The following is a 20,016-nucleotide window of genomic DNA, read 5'->3' on the forward strand; positions in this document are numbered from 1 at the left end:
ACGTGATGTTACTAACCTAAGGTGCATGATTTGAATGGCTGAAACAATTACATACATCTGGCAATAGCACAAATAATACGGGTGTTTTGTTTCTGATTTTTTTGAGGGGGGCACTTAGTGCTGTTCAGGTGTAGCACATACACAGTCAACTGCACAGAGGTAGACATCAACAGTTATGAATGAGTGGAATGTTGGTGTAACCAACAGAAGTGAAACATGTGCCTTCTTGAGTGTCTCCATCAGTCGCCATTAGGTTGATGATCCTCACCTGTGCCTCACACATTCTAAATGGATGTAAAGGACACCTGTGTCCTGTAAAGGACACAGACAGGAAGGCTTTAGGGCCTGTCAAATATCCTTCCAAGTTATATCACTATGTCTGCAATTTGTGTTTTTCAAGTCACAGATCTGCGTATATAAGTACGTTTGGTCTTAGTTTTCTGCCTGTATTCTTGTAAACCAGACCTGTACAATGAAAGCCAAGTTACTGCACCTGAAATTGGATGCAGTTACCTTGATCTCAGTTGCACAGGAGTCTCATCAGTTGATAATACATTCAGCAAAGCATGAGGTCATGTGTGCCAAGCTGCACCAAGGAAAATCTATGCCAGTGGTTCTCAAATTGCATCCTATAGAGCCCCATGGAGTCCATAAAGTCAAAACTACTTTTCTAATAATACTCAGATTTTATTTGCTTTTTTCACTGTGTCAACATTTGCAATGATGGTGCAAGAATAATGGTGGGTGAAACTGCTGGTTTCAAGGCAGTGGCAATGGACTCCACAAGTCACCATCGAGCTGACTACGTGCCAGTGTCAGGAAAAACTTGTTTAATGAAGCAGAAAGAATAATAACTTTATAAAATACTGTTCCTTAAGTATGTCTTTTAATTTTCTGTGTGATGCAATGAGAAATAAACATAAAGCATTTCCACCGAATACTGAAATACGGTATTAAATCTCAAGGAAAATCACAGTGGGATTGTTTGGGCTGCAAACACCAAACAGTGGGCCATTTATTTCTAGAAACACCACTTTTACTTGAGAGGATGACTGACAACCTATGAGTATTTAGACTTGAGTATTTGGCAGGCATTTTCTCAAAAATGAAAGGAATAAGCCTGTTACTTAAAGAAGGCAACAACTCAGTGTTTACTACCTGTGATAAAATAGGAGTTTTAAAGTGAATACCAGAATTTTGGAAACCTTGTAAAAACCAGTGCAAGCTTAACAACTTCCTAATAGTCAAAGACTTTTCTGATGTAATTTGTGGTGATATTAACTAGAGTGATGTTTTTCATATTGTCAAATGTGTTTAACATTTGGAAGATTTGTGTAACTCAGTGAATCAGTATCTTGCCAAAATCTAGTGAATGATGTTGCCATATCATGTTTGGTAAAAGATCTATTCAAAATGCAGTGAATTTTAATGTTAGATAATATGAAAAGTTCATTGAAACGATTTTGAATTTTATATCATAAATAACATTTAAGAAACTGCTACTTGTCTTATTTTGGTATATTAGGAAAGAAGATTCACAATTGTCTGAAATTGTCATTAAAATATTCCTTCCTTTTATTATTACCTAACTGAAATTAGACTTTATTTGTACACTTAAACCAAACAATATATTGCAACAAATTAAATGGAGAACCAGATAAGAGAATTGCTCTTCTTTGTTAGGCCAGAGTATAAAGAAACTCATAAAAATGTAAAATAATGCCACTCTTCTTACTATTTTTGGTTTGCTTGTTTTGGAAAATCTAATCATGTTTTACAAAAATACATTACTTAGATTTGCCTTTAATGGGTTTGTTATGATAATAACAATTTTAAAGTGCATCAGCTTTATTTTCTAATATGGCAAATATTAGTAGATTTAATACATATAAACAAAGGCTCTCAGCACTCCATAATGGTTTTTAAGAGAATAAAGGGGTTCACAAAAAAAGAGAAAAAGAAGTCACTGACCTATTAATATATAATATATAAAAACTATATCTTCCTATAGAAAATAAAGAATTAAGAGTTAAGGACTAGTAAAATAATTGAGATATATAGAATCAAGAATTGATAAACATTTCAAATAAAAATAAATTTTCCTTCATTTGGCTAGTTCTTTCAGCTAAAATGGATTTTATAACTCAAGTCATCTAAACATAGTTATCTTTGCTTAATATTCATGTTTTGCTCAGAACAAGTATTCAGGCATAAAATTTTATCCATTAAAATACATTGAAATACTCTCAAATTCTGGCCAGATAACTATTGGGCCAATGTTTAATGAAAAATTCATTGGCCCAGGACCTCATTATCCATTTTGCAGCTAGAATGAAACTTTAGAAAACACAAATCTTATTTGTGTCCTCTCCTCCCCACCACAACCAGATTAGAGACCTCCAGTGGATTATGTATGCAATTTAGGACATAGCCCAGACTTGGCACAACTTGTATAATAAGAACTAAGATTTGACATCTGCCCACCTCTTCAGTTTTATGTCTTATCATTTCTCCCTTTGCATTCTATACCTGTAAGTTCCCTAATGCTCTATACTCTCACAGAGTGTTATATTTTTATATTTTCCAAATTTAAATATAATGTTTTAATATACAAACTTTACTGCTTTTATAATAGTTGAGGTAGACAAAATGCTTTCCTAAATGTTACTTCTCTTGATTCTCACAAAAGCACAATATATAGTAGTATCCTATTACAATTTACAATCTAGGCCACTGAGTCTCCTAGGGGTTAAGCAGCATCCTCAAGAGCATAATTATTGAGTGGAAAGGACTGGCAACTAAGCTCCAGTCTTCTGAACTAACTTCCCTGACAGTTGACTGCACTAATATGGTCAGAAAGATGCCTGTACGTATCTAATGTCTCTTCTGTTACTCTTCTGCTTATATAAGCATTTTGAGATTTTTAGCCAGTTCTAAATGATTCATCTGACTTAAACGGTTCTATCAGATTACCATAAAGAAGATCCCAGAACCCGATAAATTTTATCAGCTACGTTACAAGTGAAGTGGAATGCCAATTCATTCAACATGAGTTATTACTTCTGTAGAGTAGAAAATAGAAAATATGTGAATTAATTTTATGCTTCTTGCTACAACTTCCTAATTTCAAATTTCTGGGCTCATCAAAATAGTATTATTATTCTATTAATAACTTACTATAATAAATACTATTTACTTTAATTCATATGTTACTTTTGTGTATGACTTTTTAAAAAGGACTGAATGACACAGTTCTTTTATATCTCTGAAAAGCTCAATTAGGATCTCTCATTATTTTCACATCCCATAAGGTTGAGTTACAGTCCTCTATTATAGAAACACTGTGGTCAACAAGCCAAAAATAATGAAAAAAATTAAAAAACTATAACATAGTAAATTACTTTTCTTTGTAGATGCAAACTGAAAGTTAGGGACTATATTTTACAATCTTTTAAAAGTCTCCATTGTGCATGTATAATGCTATTTATATATATCTGATTTATTGAATGAACATATGGTTTCCATCTCAGTCAGTGCCTATGTGTTTTAAAATTGGTTTAAGAAATTTATTTCCTATGTAAATACTGATTATTTTTAAGAGGCTCAACCACTCTTGCTAGTTTTGGTGTTTTCTGTAAGAATTAGAAGTGAAAGATAATGGTATATACAGTATACCAGCAAAGATCCTAGGTTTATTATAATCTGAGGGATGGAGGAAGCTAGACTATAAAAATATAGCATCAATTAAAATATGGCATAAACATTGCAGCAGTGACAGAAGGACTAGATTGTCACTGAGTAACCTGCAGCACTACATGACAGATTCTGACCTCGGAGTGGCTATATCCTTCCCCCTTCTAAGAAGGAAGAAAAGATGCACCTCTTATCACACATAAAAATTAATTCATGATGGATAATAGACTTAAACCTAAGGCATCTAACTATAAGAATTCTGAAAGAAGAGATTGGAAAAACACTTACAGATATCAGCCTAGGCAAAGAATTTATTAAGAAGAACCTAAAGACAATCATAGCAACAACAAAAATAAATAAATGGGACCTGATTAAATTAAAAAGCTTATGCACAGACAAGGAAACAATCAATAAAGCAAATAGACAGCCTACAGAATGGGAGAAAATATTTGCATGCTACACATCAATAAAGGGCTGATAACTAGAATCTACAAAGAACTCATGCAAATTAGCAAGAAAACATTAAACAACCCCATTCGAAAGTGGGCAAAAGACATTAACAGAAGCTTTTCAAAATATAATAGACTAATGGCCAATAAGCATATGAAAAAATGTTCAATATCTGTCTCTAATCATCAGGGAAATGCAAATCAAAACCACAGTGAGATATCACTTAACTCCAGTGAGAATGGCTTTTATCAAAAAGTCCCAAAACAATAGATGCAGGCGTGGATACAGAGAGATAGGAACACTTATACACTGTTTGTGGGTCTGCAAACTAGTACAACCTCTGTGGAAAGTAGTATGGAGATATCCCAAAGAACTGGAAGTAGACTTCCAATTTGATCTGGCAATCCCACTACTGGGTATTTACCCAGAGGAAAAAAAGATATTTTATTTAAAAAGACCCTTGCACTACAATGTATATAGCAGGACAATTCACAATCACAAAGCTGTGGAAACAATCCAAGTGCCCATCCATATATGAGTGGATTAATAAAATGTGGTATATGTATACCATGGATATTACTCATGCATAAAAAAATGGTGAACTAATGCCTTTTGTAACAACCTGGATGGAACTGGAGACCATCCTTTTAAGGAAGTATCACAAGAAGGGAAAAATAAAAGCAGCATGACTTCACTACTAAATTGGAACTAATAGATCAACACTCACGTGAACATACAGTAGTAAAATTAAAACGGAAATAAAGCAGATGGGAATGAGTAGGAGGTGATCAGTGAATTCACACCAAATGGGTACAATGCACACTATCTGGGTGATGGACACACTTATAACTGTGACTCAATCTGTACAAAAGCAATTCATGTAACCAAAATGTTTGTACTCCTGTAATATTCTGAAATAAAAATAAATACATATATAAATAAAAATTTATAAAAGAAGGAGGAAAAGCAAGAGAGGATAAATTTCAGAAGCAGAATGAATGTGAGGAACCATTGTTCATTCTACTCCCTCCCATCACTGGCAAAAGAAAGTCCCATTTCTAACATCGAAACAAATCTCTTCTGTTTATCTTTTCTTTATTCCATCTATCTTATAACTATTAAGTTATAGGATAGCTCAAAAATTCTTATATTTTCCTGGTTAGAGCTGGAACCGATACTACTAAGTGAAGTATCCCAAGAATGGAAAAACAAGCACCACATATATTCACCAGCAAACTGGTATTAACTGAGCTGCACCTAAGTGGACACATAGGTACTACAGTAATAGGGTATTGGGCAGGTGGGAGGGGGGAAGGGGGCGGGTATATACATACATAATGAGTGAGATGTGCACCATCTGGGGGATGGTCATGATGGAGACTCAGACTTGTGGGGGGAGGGGGAAAAGGGCATTTATTGAAACCTTAAAATCTGTACCCCCATAATATGCCAAAATAAAAAAAATTCTGGCTTCTTGAAAACTCAATTTTCCTACTACCTGCTTACAATTCTCCTCATGTAGAATTACAGTCTTATATTTTTTATAAAAGATTAGGAGGTTAAAAATAAATAAATATTTTTATAAAGATGGGATTCCATTTTATCAGCTTTTTTCCATTTGAAAATGATGGAATTGTCTCTCTTCTAGACTCCAAGTGAACAGAAAAACAATGGCTCTAAATATCCTCCACCCCCACATAACTGCTTCCACAGTTATTTTCACCAAAAAAAAAAAAAAAATGCCTTCAAAACAAATACTGAAATACACACTTCTTTTCATCCAAGAAAGCTTTTGGATCAATGATTCCAAGTTTGAATACAGGTTTTATACTAAGGTGTCAGTTAAATTGAAAATGCAGATTTATAAATTATATAAGTTTTTCAGACTAATGGTTTTATATTTAGCTAGATTTGTTGTCTAAGTAGCATGTGCACTCATAGAAAACTATAAAAATGATTATTCTAAGGATTTGTATATTTAAAATTCTGCCAGTTCTGCTGCACACTGGAATGAATCAGCATGAGCCTCAACAGCATCCAGTCATTTGTGCATTCATTGGGCATGAATAGTGTCTTCTAAATTCTAATCCACTGTGTGCTCCAATTTCATCCACATAGGATGTAGTTTGAGAGATCTACCAAAGAGAAAGTGAGATTTCCAGCTGACTTTGCTCATGGACAGAGCACTTTGGATAGCTGATTTGAGGAATCTAAGAAAGTCTTCATTTGACTACAAACATACTTCTGAGCACTTGCTTTACGGCCTGAAATCCTACCATAACACATTCATTTCTTCATGCTAGTCTTCCTTCCTTAATTGAAAGGCAAACACATTTAGGGGCAACTGCCAGTGGTGGAAAGGAGTTCAATCAAATACTCAGGATTTCTGGTGTCCACCACAGGTCCACTAGGGTCAACATCTGCTCATTCTAGCAGGGATGTCCTTGTAGGTCAGTAGAGGGGTTTGGGGGAACCAGGCAAAGGCAATATGCCGATGTTCAGATGGGCATGTGGCTTTATGGCAGGGGCATCTGGTTTTAATCACACAAATAAGGGAGAGGCTCATGTATTAAAACCAGGTCATGAAATCGATACAGACTGAGCTAATTCTTGTTGCATGAGCTACAGAAATAAATGCTTGGAACAGTATTGTTCCTATGCCTGAAGGTGGAATGTGCCTACAGTGGGAATAAAGTTGCTTGGTTCTGTAGAGTCAGGAAAGGGAGCAGAGAGGAAAGTGAGATTTATCATTACAAAATATTTATGTGCCATATATACAGGTTGATGAACCTTTAGTAGCTTATATACAGTATTGTATATAAAAATAAGAAGTTATTAAGAGCATATATTTGACCTAAAAAGAATATGCTGCTAATTTGACAATCTAATATTTTTCATTTGTTCAGTAACTATAACTTTTTCTTATTTTAATACTCAAATGAGATTTGTCAAAATAATTTTCATGAGTTAGTACTTCTTTTATATTTTCTTTTAATTAGTGATTTTTTTTCCAGTATATTTTTCCCAAAGCTTGGAGAATATTGCATTGACTTCAGTGAGCTAAGTAATACATCTAGTATAATCTTAACCTAAAGCTGGGCTTTGCGCAGGAACATTCATAGTCTTCATTTAAATAATGGGCGAGCTGTATGTTTAAGCCTAGGGGACAGCAATATGTTACTTGTTTCCTCCCCATCGCCGCTGATTATTTAAAGTTGCAAGTAGTGTTTTGTATCAGCCAAAATAAGCTAATTCTGATGCCAAAAGTGCCATAAAATCACGTTTATTCTTCATGCCTAGCTAAAGGTTTATAGACTGCAATTAGAACACTTCACACTTAATTAGACAGTTGAGAAAAATAGGTTTTAGAAAAAGAAGTTGGGGCCGGGACCCATGGCTCCTAGCACTTTGGGAGACAGAAGTAGAAAGAAGGTTTGCTCTAGCTCAGGAGTTGCAGACCATCCTGAGCAAGAGTGAGACCCTGTCTCTACCCAAAATAGAAAAAATTAGCCAGGTGTGGTAGTATGTACCTGTTCTCCAACCTACTTGGGAGACTGAGGCAAGAGGACTGTTTGAGCCCAGGAGTTTGAGGTTGCTATGAGCTAGGCTGACACCGTGGCATTCTGGCCCTGGTAACAGAGCAAGACTCTGTCCCACTCGAAAGAAAGAAGGAAAGAAAGAAGAAAGGAAAGAAAGAAGAAAGGAAAGAAAGAAAGAAAGAAAGAAAGAAAGAAAGAAAGAAAGAAAGAAAGAAAGAAAGAAAGAAAGAAAGAAAGAAAGAGAAAGAAGGAAGGAGGGAAGGAAGGAAGGAAGGAAGGAAGGAAGGAAGGAAGGAAGGAAGGAAGGAAGGAAGGAAGGAAGGAAGGAAGGAAGGAAGGAAGGAAGGAAGGAAGGAAGAAAGAATAAGAAAGAAAGAAAGAAAGAAAGAAAGAAAGAAAGAAAGAAAGAAAGAAAGAAAGAAAGAAAGAAAGAAAGAAAGAAAGAAAGAAAAAGTTAGGATTGCTGTGACGGTTAAAAAGCACACCTTGACTGTCCATCACCTCATGGAAGAAACTGAGGGACAGAACCAAATGTCATGAGGTCTGAGGTCGGGTGTTGGCAGCTAAGCAAGCTCCACCGTGGCGGCTTCCATCTCCAAAGCCCCCTGTCTCTCTTTTTTTTTTTTTTTTTTATTTCGGCATATTATGGGGGTACAGATTTTAAGGTTTCAATAAATGCCCATTTCCCCCCTCCCCCCAAAAGTCTGAGTCTCCATCATGACCATCCCCCAGATGGTGCACATCTCACTCATTATGTATGTATATACCCGCCCCCCCCCCACCTGCCCAATACCCTATTACTGTAGTACCTATGTGTCCACTTAGGTGCTACTCAGTTAATACCAATTTGCTGGTGAGTATATGTGGTGCTTGTTTTTCCATTCTTGGGAAACTTCACTTAATAGTATGGGTTCCAGCTCTAACGAGGAAAATATAAGACGTGCTATGTCACCATTGTTTCTTAGAGCTGAATAGTACTCCATGGTATACATATACCACATTTTATTAATCCATTCTTGGATTGATGGGCACTTGGGCTGTTTCCACAGCCTTGCAATTATGAATTGTGCTGCTATAGACATGGTGTCTTTTTTGTAGAGTGTCATTGGATCTTTTGGGTAGATGCCCAGCAATGGGATTGCTGGATCAAATGGTAGAATCACTTGTATCACTTTAAGATATCTCCATATTGCTTTCCACAGAGGTTGAACTAGTTTGCAGTCCCACCAGCAGTGTAGGAGTGTTCCTCTCTCTCTGCAACCACGCCAGCATTTATTGTTTGGAGTTTTTTTGATAAATGCCATTCTCACTGGGGTTAAGTGATGATATCTCATTGTGGTTTTGATTTGCATTTCCCTGATGATTAGAGAAGTTGAGCATTTTTTCATATGTTTGTTGGCCATTCTTCTGTCTTCTTTAGAAAAGATTCTGTTCAAGTCCTTTGCCCACTTTTTAATGGGCTTATTTGATTTTTTCTTCCTGATTTTCGTGAGTTCTAAGTATATTCTAGTTATCCGTCCCTTATCGGATGCATAGGATGCAAAAATTTTCTCCCATTCTGTAGGTTGTCTGTTTACTTTCATGACTATTTCTTTGGCTGTGCAGAAGCTTTGTAGTTTGATCATGTCCCATTTATTTATTTTTGTTGCTGCTTTTCAGTGAACACAGTGGCTTCCATCCAACATCACACTCTGTACATCTGCAATGGCCTTTGTGCCTGCCCTTTTTTGATCAGTGAAGTAACATTTATTAATAATTAGAAGCCATGGGATGGAGGACTTTCCCCCTAATTAGAATTTAAACTCAAGTCTCTCCTTCCATACCCTGTGGCAAGCTCTGTGCAAGAGAACATGCCTGAGTTCTCCATGCTTCAGTTTTTTCATTTTCAAAAAGGGCAAATTTGTTAAGAACAATAATATTTACACCACTGTGGCTTTGGGGATAAAGTATTTTGGGTAAAACACCTAAATCTAAGTAAAGGCTATTGATGATCTTTTATTCCACCGGACTTATCTTTCTCTAGCATACCTTTCTAAATACCTAATTCCTGTAAGTCGTGTGCTCCAAAATAACATTTATTCTAGGCAGCACATAACAATTTGAGGTGGAGATTGCTAATGGAGTTTCTCTGAGGTTCAATCTGGGTCACTAGGCTGCCAGCCCACAGTCGTTGCTCTGTTGCGATCCCCTTCATGTTCAAAGAGCGCTCTTCCCGGTGGAAGGGGATTTATTAGCAGGAAGGGGGAAGAGCTGCTGGAAGGAGCGGGGAGCGCCGGCGCTGCGCTGGGGTGCGTAGCTGGCAAGGGGGTTGAGGTCTTGGGGAGAGAAATGCGTGTGCTGCACGGTTGATGTTTTTATTACTACTTTCAGATTTTCACAGATAATCTTTTTAGAAGAAGAATGTCCCGTAGTATAATCAGCACAGAGGAGCTGATTTGGAGACGCGGTGCCCAGCACTGCAGAGCAACTCTAGGAGGAGGATGCAGAGTCACAGAGGAGCAGCGACCGCTCAGAAAAGGGAAGGGCAGCTTGAGGAGGAGGCAGCACCCTGCCTGGCTGTCAGCAGGCCGCTGCCCAGGGCACAGCATGTCACACGCCGTGACCAGGCAAAGACGGAGAGGTGGAACGCAGCTGTGAGTCCCCACGACGCTCACGGGGCTGTTAGCGCACCACTTCGAACCCGGGTCTCCTCAGATTTTAAATAGCCACAATATAGCGCCTACGTCAAGTTGCTTTTTGTTATTGTTCCTTTGTTTTTTCTATGCAGGATAAGAGATATAAGGAGAAAAAGCATTCTGCAAAGCAAAGCATCTCTACAGATGTGGAAGAGTTAACACTCAGAAACTAGCTTGAGTGATTTTGTGGAAGGGGTTGGAGATTAGGAGAGAGGACGGTTGACAACATGCACCCACCTACGGCTACCAACAGTGGATTTATTTCCAAAAACATCACTGGAGTATTAGTCCATCAGCCTAAATTTTCCCTTTCCATAAGTTTATTATGTTTTCTGATAGTCTATACTAGGGACATTTCCTTAATTTAAAGTAGCGGAAAGTGTGAAACATTCTTTTTGTATTTTCTATTCATGGGTTTTCATTGCCATGAATTTAAAGTGAATGCCACCATTCTGCTGTCAACTAGATTACTTCAAAAGGGATGGCCCTTTTAAGCAAGACTTTCCTCTTTTCTCCCTACATTTGTTCCTGTTGTTATAAGGGATTTCCTATATGTGTCAGCCAGGTGAGAAATATGCCAGGAAATGAAATTGTTGCAGACTCCTTAATGTTAAAGTGGCTTCCTTCCTCTTGCTCTACACATCAGAGTGATCGTGAAGGACAATTTTAATCCATATTGGGTGTTTTTCACCCAGGAATGCTGAGAACTAAATGCACCACTAGTTTCTTCATCTGACTATCAGCCACGTGATCACTTATGGTCACATCGGGGGAGATGTAAGAGGGAAAGAAACTGAAACAAAAAAACAGAACTGCAAGTCCAGCAGCAGGATGTTCAGATTTTTCCAAATGCTCAATTCATGACCCAGGAAGTTTTGCTGCTCACTGGCAGAAAAAAAAAATCTTGATGGCCCTCACTGCTAATTACCTGACAAAGAACTTGGTGCTGAATGTCATGACTGAATGCTAGATATCAATGGGAAAGTGGCAAAGGAGATAGCTTGGATAAATACAGCACAAATAACTCAGGCCAGAATCTAAAACTGGGACTTGGCGTCATTTATGGCCATCCTTGGGACCCTATGCACACTAGACATCCTCTTTTCAGAAAAATTAGATTCATGGACATATAGACAGAATTTTGTGTTATGATTTTGGGGATATACAGATCCCAGATTCTTTGCTCCTAATTTAGAAAAATTAATCTGTAGCATAATTTATATGGCATGACTACTATTTCCATGATGATAAAATAAGAAAAAGGAGGTATCTGGTAAATGAAACTGATTTAAAAAACTGAGTTTAAAACAATACATATTTCAAGCAGTTCAATAAAAAATATCAATCATTTGGTCCAACTATCCATCTGTTCTTTGAGTATCCACTGCTCTAAGCACGGGTACAACAGAAATAATTAATCCATGGTCCCTGCATGACCCAGAAAGGGAGGGGAGGCATTAGAGCCTGAACAATGAGGGAACCTCCAGGGTAGAGATGTGTGTGAAGTACAGAGACGACAGCATTCGGGTTCACCAGACAGATCCGGGAGTGAACCATATCTGCTTCTCACTTGGAACTATTCCTTCCTCCTGTTCCCTGTGCAGTTTGCTCACACGATTGATAAACTCAATCTGTTTGAAAGTAGCTTTATGAGAATTATGAGCTATCAATTCCAAGCATTCTAGCAAGGTACCCAGCTGTTAAAAGGAGCATGCTATATGCTGCTAGAATGAATAAATAATTGAATAAAGCAACCTAAACCCAATCTCTAATTCTGCTCAGGAGTCATTTAAGGACAGACTTCAGGTGATCAGTAGCTCCAGTAAAAGAGAGTCACTGCAAATCTCTCTCTTTATGGAAAAACAACATAGTGTTCAGTTCCAGGTTAGGGTCTCCTTGAGAGAAACTGGATCATGGCCTCTAGGAAGCAGACATAGTTTGATGATGGGGAGCCCATGAGTGCTCTGAGGACAGCATTTGTGCCCCATCTGTCTGTCCATTGAAGGCTTTATGCTGACTGGACTGGACTTAGGCTCCCCATAGAGAATGATCAAATCCTGGGTCCAGTTCTCCCTGGTAGGACTCTAGCACAGTGCAACCGTTAGCAAAACTTCTAAGAAAAATGAACTCCTTAGGGGAATTCAAACAAATGCAAAGAAATGACATATAATGATGACAACAAAGAGCCATGTTTTAGCAGACCATGCTCTTTAAAAACAAACAAACAACAACAACAACACAAAAAAAAAAAACCCAAAAAAGTTATTATGGAAAACTTGCAAACAGAAAACCAGTAGAAAGAGTAATATAATGGAACTCTCATGAGCCACTGTAGCCATTGCGTTTTATATATAACCCTTCCCCACCAACAACATATCTTTTAAACAAATTTTTAATTGATATAAAAGATTTGTATATATATGGGGTATAATGTAATATTTTGATACCTGTATGCAATATGTAATGATCAAATCAGGCTATTGAGGATATATCCACCACCACAAATATCTTTTCTTTGTGTCGGAAACATGACAATTCTTCTCTTCTAGCTATTTTAAAATATACAATAAATTGTTGTTAACCGTAATATCCCTAATGTACTATCAAACACTAGAACTTAGTCCTTCTAACTGGATTTTTTGTACCCATTACAAACTTTTCTTCACCTCCTCTCACCCCAAGTTCCCTTGTCAGCTCCTGCTAACCACTCTCTACCTCTATGAGATCTACATTTTTAGCTCCTACATATAAGTGAAAACATGGGATATTTGCCTTTCTGTGCCTCGCTTATTTCACTTAACATAATGGCCTCCCGTTCAATCTATGTTGCTGAAAATAACGGGATTTCATTCTTTTTGGAGCTATATTGTTTATATACACCATATTTTCTTTATCCATTCATCCATTAGTGGACGCTTAGATTGATTTCTTATCTTGGCTATTGTGAATTGTGCTATAATAAACTATGGGAGTGCAGATATTTGTTTGATAAACTAATTTTTTTCTTTGGGATATATACCTAGCAGTGGGATTGCTGGATTATATGGTAGTTCTATTTTTCGTTTTTGAGGAAACTCCATACTGTTTTCCACAGTGGCTGTACTACTTTACATTCCCACCAACAGTGCATGAGCATTCCCCTTTCTCTGCATCCTCACCAGCATTTGTTATTTTTTCTCTTTTTGATAATAACCATTCTAACTGAGGTGAGATGGTATCTCATTGTGGTTTTGATTTGTATTTCCGTGATTATTAATGATGTTTAGCATTTTTCATATACCTGTCGGTCATTTGTATATCTACTTTTGAGAAGTGTCTATTCAGGTCTTTTGCCCATTTAAAAAATCAGATTATTAGTTTTATTGCTATTAAATTCTTTGAGTTTCCAATATACTCTGGTTATTAATGTCAGATGGATAGTTTGCAAACATTTTCTTTGATTCTGTAGGATTTCTCTTCACTTTGTTGATGTTTTCTTTTCTGTGCAGAAACTTTTTAACTTGATGTAATCTCATTTGTCTATTTATTTTTTGTTTACTATGCTTTTGAGGTCTTACCCCCCAAAATCTTTTCCCAGAACAATGTTCTAGAGTGCTTCCAAAAAGTTTTCTTCTAGTAGTTTCATAGTTTACATTTAAGTCTTCAATCAATTTTGAGTTGATTTTTGTATATGTTGAAAGATGGGGATCTAGTTTCATTCTGCATATGGATACCCAGTTTTCCCAGCAACACTTACTACAGAGACTGACATTTCCTCAATGTACACTCTTAGTGTCTTTGTCAAAAATGAGTTGGCTGTAAGTGTGTAGATTTATTTCTGAGCTCTCTATTCTGTTCCATTGATCTATGTGTCTATTCTATGCCAATACCATGATGTTTTAGTTAGTATAGCTATGTAGTATAATTTGAAATCAGGTAGTGTGATGCCTGCAACTTAGTTCTTTTTGCTCAGAACTGTTTTAGCTATTTGAGACCTTTTACAGTCCCATACAAATTTTAGGATCATTTTTTCTATTTCCGTGAAGAATGTCATTAGTACTGTGGCAGGGATGGCATTGAATCTGTAGATCACTTTGAGTAGTATAGATATTTTAATAATATTAATTTTTCTAATCCATGAGCATGGAGTATTTTTCCATATTTTTGAGTGTCGTCTTCAACTTCTTCCATCAGTTTTTTATAGTTTCTCTTATAGAGATTGTTCATTTCTTTGGTTAAATTTATTCCTAGGTATTTTAATTTTTTTGTAGCTATTGTAAATGAGATTGCTTTCTTGAGTTCTTTTTCTCATTGATTATTGTCAGTGTATAATAATGCTACTGATTTTTTTTATGTTGATTTTGTATCCTGCAACTTTATTGAATTCATTTATCCGTTCTAAGAGTTTTTTTGGTGGAGTCTTTATGTTTTTCGATAATAATTATAAGACCATGTTGTCTATAAAGAAGGATAATTTGACTTCTTCCTTTCTAATCTGGATGCCTTTTATTCCTTTCTCTTGCCTAGTTGTTCTGGGTAGGACTTTCAATACTATGTTGAATAGAAATGGTGAAAGTGAGCATACTTGTCTTCTTCCAGATCTTAGTGGAAAAGTTTTAAATTTTACTTTGGTATGATATTAACTGTTGGTTTTTCTTATATGGCCTTTATCACATTGAGGTATGTTCATTCTATACCCAATATGTTAAGAGTTTTTATCATAAAGGAATAGTAATTTTATTTAATGCTTTTTCAGCATTAATTGAAATGATCATATTTTTTTCCATGACTCTGTTGATATGATGTATCATATTTATTGATTTGTATATGTTGAATCATTCTTGCATCTCTGGGATGAAACCCAATTGATTACGAAGAATGATCTTTTTAATGTGCTGTTGAATTCAATCTGCTAAAATTTTGTTGAGGATTTTTGCATTTATGTTCATCAGTGATATGGACCTATAGTTTTCTTTTTTTGTTGTTGTTTCCTTGTCTGGTTTTGTTATCAGGATAATGCTAGCTTCTTAGAATGAGTTTGGAAGTATTCTCTTCTCTTCAGTTTTTTGAAATAGGTTAAGTAGAATTGGTATTATTTCTTTAAATATCTAGTAGAATTCAGCAGTTAATTTCCAAAGAAAATCCTTCACTTTTCTTTGACAGGAAACTTTTTGATACTGCTTTGATTTGATTATTTCTAATTGGTCTGTTCAAGCATTCTATTTCTTCAGGGTTTGATCTTGGTAGGTTGTATGTGTCTAGAAATTTATTTATTTCTTCTAGGTTTCCTAATTTGTTGGCAAATAGTTGTTTCTAGTAGTCAACATATTTTCTTATTTGTAAATGTTTTAATATAGATATATAAAAGATAAGGACTCTAAAATATAATTACTCATCTAACTCTAGTCCTCTTTTCATAAGCACTGAGGTTTTATTGTGGACAAGGTGCCATGCAGGGCATTAGAGATATTGCAGTGGTGGACTAAGTTCCTCAGTAAGGAAAGCCTGGCAAGTGTTTGTAAACCACCTGCCTGGTCCTGTGGCCTTAGTGGAGCCTCTGAATGGGCACATGCCAGCTCTTATGCACACTCCCTAACCCTGGGCCAGAGAGGAGCAGCAGCTGTGATTACTAGTAGGAAGCTGTAGCAGGCAGCTTCAAACATTGTCCCTAGTGACCCCACTTTTTGGTATTCACACCCTTGTGTATTCCCCTCTTGTTGAGTATGGAATGAACCTAGTGACTCGCTTGTACCAACAGAGTATGACAAAGATGACTCTATTGCCTTCTCCACTTGTACACTTTGATGAAGTGAGATTCCATATGGAAGAAGCCCACATGGCAAGGAACTGAAAGCAGCTCTGGTCAGCAGCCAGTGAGAATGGACACCCAAGGGACTGAATCCTGCAAACAACCACATCAGCTTAGAAATGATTTTTTTCCAATTAAGCCTTAGATGAAACCATAGACCCTGAACTGACAGCTAAATTGCAGCCAGAGCCTACTAAGTATGCCCAGACTCCTGACCCATAGAAATTTTCAGATAACAAATGTGTGTTGTTTTAAGATGCTAATTTTTGTGCTAATTTTACATGCAGCAATAGACAATTAATATAAGGCTAACAAGCATCAATATGTTTACTTGGACCTTGCTATGTTGTAAACACGGTTTGTCCCCACCAAACTCATGCTGAGGCTTGGTTCCTCAATGTGCTGGTCTTGGGAGGTAGTGCTGTAGAGGTGACTAGGTTGTTAAAATGAGTTAATCTTTGCAGGAATGGATTGGTTCCCATGGGAACAGGTTGTTACAAAGAGAGGTTGCCTCTTGTGTTGCTCTTTTTTGCACACACCCACTTCCCCCTTCTCTTCTTCAACACACTGTGGTGTAGCACGGGGCCCTCACTAGAAGCCATGCAGCTGCAGTCACTGTGCTTCTTGGGCTGTCCAGCCAACAGAATCGTGAGTCAAAAACCCTTTTTTCTTTATAAATTAGCCAGCCTAAGATATTCTGTTATAACAACACTAAACAAACTAAGCCAGACCTTATTGTTGGGAATTTCTTCAAACTCTGGCGATTAAAGGTAGAAATAGTGTGTAATTGTTAAAGAAAACAAAACAAAACTTACAAGATTTTATCTCATAATAAAAGTTTAGTGTGCTTGTTAATGATACTTTCCAAAAAAAATTGTCTAAAAGTTGAAATTGGGGATTAAAGTTTGAAAATATGCCCTTTGCTGATATAAATTCTTTGCCACAAGTTATTTGAGGTTAAGAAAAAAGTGATAGAAACATAGCAATTGGAACCTAGAGCCTCACAACACAATCAATTGGTACCTAAACCTTTCTTTTTCCCTTCTGGCAATTATCCATAAGTTAAAAAATAAAGAAATGAAGAAAGTTTGGAGAAATAGTCAACTGCTATTAGGGTACATTGGGAAAATACTTATTTTCTTTAATACCTCTAGAGGCCCTCCAATGAAGTTCTTCATCTTTTATGTTTGTTGCAAGATTACTTTAATAATGAAATAACATGTTTCTTGTTGAATGTCCAAAAGAACAAACCTCGAAAATGTATTTATTTATTTTTCTACTTCTCTTTTTTTTCAATAATTTTTCTATATGATTAAATGATTTGTACATTCACCTGTTTGCTAAAGATATTTGATACACTTCATAGTATTAAGACACATATGAAAGAGGAAATGCATGGTGGAAAAAAGGGTTTAATAAATATACAATTGTCTTAGAGCAATTAGAATTAAAGTATAGTCTTCCTGAGACCCAGGTATAAAGGTGACCATTAAATTACATTCTCCTACCAAGAATTCATTAAGTACAGGGGCATGTTTTATTCATCATTTTAACCAGTGTCTTGTCCATCCTGGCACATAGCTGATATTTGCTGAACAAAGGAATGAATGAATGAATGTGTAAATAAAGTACATCTCTGATTTCTCTTTCTGAAGCTTTACTATTGTCTCCAAGTTTTGACTTCTTTTAATCTTTTAAGAATTCAGCAGATTGGATAACCAAACTCAAATTGCTGAGACATGAAAAATCAAGGGTGAATTGCAAGCTATACAAAATTTAAAGAAAGAAATTTCTACCGTGATATGGTATTAGAATTCGTTAGTTGATGTTAACATTACTTGGGACAGTAACATTTATCTTTAAAATCTCACCAATTCAGTAACGTATTTTAAACTCAGCAAAATATTAATAGGAGGATAAGCCTTTGTTCAAAGGTCAAGAACATTTAACCTGTTGCAAGTACATAGCTTTTAGATGAGGATATTTAAAATAATAAGAAATACCATTTATTAAGCTCTACCTATGTATCAGACACAGAAACAAAAGGTTTATACTAATGTATTTATTTAATCCTCACAGCAAACTTGAAAGTTAAATATTATTATGCCTATTTTAAAGATGAGCAAACTGGAGTCAATCAACTAGTAAGAACCTGAACTCAGGTGATTTTTAAAAGCAAAGCTCTTTCAGAGCCAAAGCTAATTACAGTTTCCTTGACTGAAAAGTGCCATTGACCAATGAAAATTTGATGCACAGATTTAAGAAAAACAACAACAAAAAAGTGTCTTCGAATTGTTCTTTTGGTATTAAAGTTAAGACTATCAAGCCGTAGTCTATTTACTGTTTCAGCCATTTTCTTTGCTGTTTAGTTGGCCCTATGGATGTGCCTATGATTTATTATTTGTGTTAAGTAAACATTAGATTAAATGGCATTAAGAATACAAAAAGGAAAGAAAACAAAAAATGTCACTGACTCTGAGATCGAATATCAGCACTTAGGGAAAAAAATCAAAACATTAAATCTATACACAAATAATGTTATTAATTGATAATAATATATACTTAGTCTTATAATTAAGTAACTTTCTTCTATAGGATCAGGCAAATCAATGTCTTAACTTTTTTCACATTCAGAATAAAAAGGTTCTTTTGAATCAATTGTGGCCACTGGCAATTAAACACAGTATCTATGACGTACTGACTTTCATAACTTTTACTTGTAGTCTTGGCCTCTTTGGCATAATTAAAATGAATGTGATTAAAATTAAAGTGAATGTAATTTCCAGGATATATTGTGTATCATATTGCAGATCTATAGTATTATAGTTTGTCAGATTTATAGTTTTATTTATAGGGTTAAGAGCATTAACTTAGGATTCATGGAGATCTGTATATGAATTCAACATCTGCCATTATGTGAATTTGACCAACTTTCTTTTCGATCAGGACAGGCTAAGTCAAGTTTTGGTATCAAGTGGCACCCACATTTCAGTGACTTGCACAGCAAAACTTCGTTTTTCCCTCTAGTCGCATGTCTGTTTCATATTTGCTACAGTGGTTTTGTCTGTCTTGTGGGGTTGGGAAACTTTTCAGAGCAAGGGACATCTAAAGCAAGATTGAAGGTGAAGTGGAGGACTGGGGAGGTGGTGGGAGCAAAGTGTTTCAGGCAGAAAAAGAGTGTGAGCAAGAGCCTGGAGATTAGAGTTTGCAAACCGGGAGAACTGGGTTCGAGAGGCTGTGGAGTTACAGAGGCATATTGAGTTCTTGCATGACCAGATATTTCTATGACTTTCAGAAATTGACTTTAAACTTTCTTGAACTCAGTTTACTCATCAAATGGGAAGCATGATAGTAACATTTTAGCATCAAATGTCCAATGATTACATAAGACAATGCATGTGAAGATTTCTAACACATTTTCTGAAACATATTAAATAGTTTTTGTATATTTTGCTTGCCAGGATGCAAAATTGTGCACTCCATCAAATATAAACATAATGAAAAATTCAGTGAGAATTCGCTCAGTGCCAATACTCTTGGACCTTAAGATGATGTGAAATGTGTGATCTAGATGCTTTGTATTTCCCAATAAACAATTGTAAGACAAAATGTTTTGTTTCCTTTAATTTAAGTTTAACACATTTAATTAAACAAACTTTTTTCAGTACCTATATACAAACTCTTTCCTGGGTTCTGCAGGAATAGTAAGGCAAGTGAGATATATTATCTAAGGATCTGTAGCTCTCAAAGATTCTACAGCCTAAAGGGAGAGAGAATCTACACTATACTGAAATTGCTAGGTGTCTGTTTGCTAAGTGGTCCTATCTATGCACAGTGGTTCTGAAATAAATTCATGTTTCTTCAGCCATCA

The sequence above is a fragment of the Microcebus murinus genome, chromosome 7, assembly GCF_040939455.1.
Source record: "Microcebus murinus isolate Inina chromosome 7, M.murinus_Inina_mat1.0, whole genome shotgun sequence".
NCBI classification, from domain to species: domain Eukaryota; kingdom Metazoa; phylum Chordata; class Mammalia; order Primates; family Cheirogaleidae; genus Microcebus; species Microcebus murinus.